We start from the raw sequence: 3,705 nt of genomic DNA, 5'->3' as shown, positions 1-3,705 counted from the left end.
AATTTCTTTAGTATTTTATTAAATTGTTTTAAAGCATTAAATGCTTGTTTATTTCATTAAATGGTGTTTAATTATTTTTATGCATTTTATGCATAAATTATGCATGATAGGATTTATTTTATAAAATTTTAAAAGTTCATGCACTATGATTTTTAAGTTGTATTTCACGGTCGAACGAGGAACGGAGACCGGAGAATTTTTAGGAAAATTATTTTTATTACATTATTAATTTTTTATTAATTAATATAAGATGTTTTAAAGGTATTTTTCAAGAATTTGGATTTATTCGGTATTTTTACCCGCAAGATTTTAATTTTTAACAGTACGCGAGTTTTATCAAATTGGGGGACTTTTTGAGGGTTTGGCTAATATTTTCAAAATATTTCCAATACGAAATCTTTTTCGGGAGTATGTTTGGATTTATTGGGCCTACTTTTAAACTTATTGAGCTTAAATAATTTTTTTAAACTCTTAAATGACAATTTAGAGTCCATTATCTATTAATTAACAATTTTAATAATATCCTAAATTACACCTAAAGCTACCCTACACATTAAACCAACCGACACCCCTCCAACCACTTCATTCTATCCATTTTCAGCATACCCCAGCTGTTGATCCTCTCGATTTTCAGAGCTTTCATCAAGAAAGCTTCGGTTTTCTCTTTTCTTGCAAGGAGAAATTCATCCGGCGTCTCCTCTTCTCGTTCTTGTTCATCAAATCATCCAGGCACGCCACGTACTTTTATTGCTGCATCATATATGCTATATACATGCTGTAATTTGTTTATTTGTTGGTGGAATTCTCGATCCGATGCATGTCATGGAAATCCCTCGGTTTTTGGCTTAAATACATGCATCTTTTGTTCTCTTCTCACGTTTTGTTGAATGGTTGCAAGGGGGCTGCCGATTTTTGGTTGCCTAGAGGCGAACATGCTGTGTCTAAGGCGATATGATGAAGGGATTCTAAGGAACACTCAGCTCTTGGTGAAAAACGATGGGGTCATGCGTGTGGCTAAGATTTCGGGTGACTTTGGTGTACTGTTGGGGTGAGTTCGTTCGGCTGGGGGCCTGGGGCTATGGTCTGGTGCGTGTCTAGGGTCCTAAGATGAGTCTTGATGTGGTGGTTCATGAGCTGGTTGGCTGTAAAGTAGGTTGGAACTAAAAAAAATACAGCTGCACAGAATTGGGGTGCATATAAGGGCTGTAGGTGTTTGATCTTATGGTTTCGGCTAGGGGCTGGGTTGGGGCTCTCGGCTATGATTTAGGCAGTCTCTAAGGGTCCTAGGATGAGCCTAATTAAGGTGGTTTGTGGCTTAGTTGGCTGGAGAAAGCTGTACAACCAGAAACATGAAAGCTGCACAATTTGAGTCTCTTGTAGCTGCTGTCACGGTTATGTTTTTTGGGGCTTAGGTGATGGTTCTGAGTTAAAAAGGGCTTAACCATGGTCTTAAGTATTGTCTAAGGGTCGAGTCTAGGGCCTGGTTCGGGTCTGGTTCGAGTCGGTTTAAGCATGAAGTAGTTAGAAGCATGCTAGGGTCACGGTTAGAATGGGGCGATGGCTTGCTGGAATTTCCAGTAGTTGTTCAGGGTATTATTCTAGTGTCTAAAGGTCTGGTTTTGAGGCTTTTAGGACCTTTTAGATGTTTTCAAGGTATGATAAAAATTTGGAAAAGTTTTGGTTAAGTTTCGGTCCGATTCGGGTTAAAACCGGGACCCCGGTCCAAGTTTTAAAACGAATCGGTTAGGTTGTAAAATGAGCTCGAGTTTAGGTCTATGAATGCTTATAAATATGTTTTGGGATATTTTAAGGAGTTCGGTAAACTTTGGGTCAATTTTAGACGTCTAGGGGTAAAACGATAATTTTTGGGTTTCTAGGGGCAATATGGTCATTTTGCACTCGAGGTGAGATTTTGGTCCTGGCAGCGCCATGAGCACAAATTTATGATATTTTAAATGTTTATGCATCATGTTCATGATTTTTACGTAATTACGATAAATACGTTGCATGCATGGTTTAAAGAAAAAAATTACGTATATGCATGTTTTTATTATGTGGTGAATATGATGATGTTTTTGAAGGATGGGAATTGGTTGTGACTGACGATGTATATGTATACGATGATATGATTGGAGATATCGTGAGGGAAAAAGCCTATAGGGAGCCTGTTTACGGGAGAAGGCCCCATAGGGAGCCCGACGATCGTATTTCCATTGGCATGATATGATGATATGATAGGCCAAGGCCCAGTTGACGGGTGAGAGTGTCGCTGGTGTCCCCGTCGCCCGGTACCGTGGTTATACGTAGATGGATCCATCGATAGAGCTGATACGATAAAACTGATACGAAAGTCACAACTAATTAACTGAATTCAATTAAAAGAAAAATGTATACGTATATGATGACATGATATGAGATGACATGATTTGACACGACATGATTTTATACGACACATTAATGTTCATGTTTTAAAGTTCATGAAATGTATGTTGGCATTATGATTTTATACGACACGTTTACGTATATGATGAGATGACATGCTTTAATACGATATGATTTTACACGACACGTTTACGTATATGATAACATGAGATGACATGCTTTGACATGATATGATTTTACACAATACGTTTACGTTATGCTTTTAAGTTCATGAAAGATATGTTGAGTATGATATTTTTCACTGCTTTGTGCTATGTATATGTACTTGTTATTCCTGGTACAGGCGTGTTGAGTCTTTAGACTCACTAGGCGTGTGTGATGCAGGTGAGCTTCATGATGAAGAGACTGGAGGTGACGAACTCTGAGTGGGCGGACCTGGTTCGGTGACATAACCCGAGGACTACATGTTTTCCGTATTTTGATTTATGAGATTTAAGATGACATGAATATTTTCATACGTTGATGATTTTAGGATTTTTACAAGTTTACGTTTATGTATGATTTTGGACGAGTTTCGTTATTTTAAACCGCGCTATTTTTGTGGTCAAATAAATATGATTATTTTAAATGTAAATTTATAAATGCTAGCCTTTAAAAAAAATATTTCCGCACTTTTAAAATACGTAGACGTTTCAATAATAATAATAATAATAATAATAATAATAATAATAATTAAGAACACTTAGGCACCATATGAATCCTATTAGAACTAGTGCCCCATCTTGTTTAGTTTTTCCTCTGATGCATCTAATTTCAACTTTAAATCTCAAATTATTCAACTTTTACCAAATTTTCATGGCTTAGATTCTGAAAATCCATATTTACATCTAAGAGAATTTGAGGAAGTTTGTAATACTTATAATGATCAAATTTGTAGCATGAATATAGTTCGATTAAAGCTTTTCCCTTTTTCTTTAAAAGATAAAGCTAAAACATGGCTACAAAATTTAAGATCAAGTTCAATAAGATCATGGAAAGAAATGCAACAACAATTTCTCAAAAAGTTTTTCCCTTCCCATAGAACAAACTCTTTTAAAAGACAAATTACAACTTTTTCTCAAAAACAATGAGAAATATTTTATCAATGTTTGGATAGATATAAAGAATTACTTAATACATTCCCACATTATGGTTTTGAAACACGGAGAATAGTTTCTCATTTTTATGAAGGTCTTATACCTAAAGATAGGCAAATGATAGAATTCATGTGTAATGGAACTTTTGAAGATAAAAACCCAAATGAAGCTATGGAGTATTTGGATT

The 3,705-nt window shown here is 35.6% G+C and overlaps 1 long non-coding RNA gene across 1 annotated transcript; it reads left to right on the top strand.

Moving 5' to 3' along the window:
• The first annotated feature begins 577 nt into the window (after nt 1-577).
• On the top strand, nt 578-2,953 carry LOC142553877 (uncharacterized). The gene is made up of 2 exons (XR_012822028.1): nt 578-729; nt 2,767-2,953. It is a non-coding gene; the product is annotated as an uncharacterized LOC142553877 (long non-coding RNA).
• The last annotated feature ends 752 nt before the right edge of the window (nt 2,954-3,705 follow it).

This window comes from Primulina tabacum, chromosome 8 (genome assembly GCF_025594145.1).
Source record: "Primulina tabacum isolate GXHZ01 chromosome 8, ASM2559414v2, whole genome shotgun sequence".
Classification (NCBI taxonomy): domain Eukaryota; kingdom Viridiplantae; phylum Streptophyta; class Magnoliopsida; order Lamiales; family Gesneriaceae; genus Primulina; species Primulina tabacum.
The sequence above is the reverse complement of the archived record's forward strand: the minus strand, read 5'-3'. Positions and strand labels throughout refer to the sequence as shown.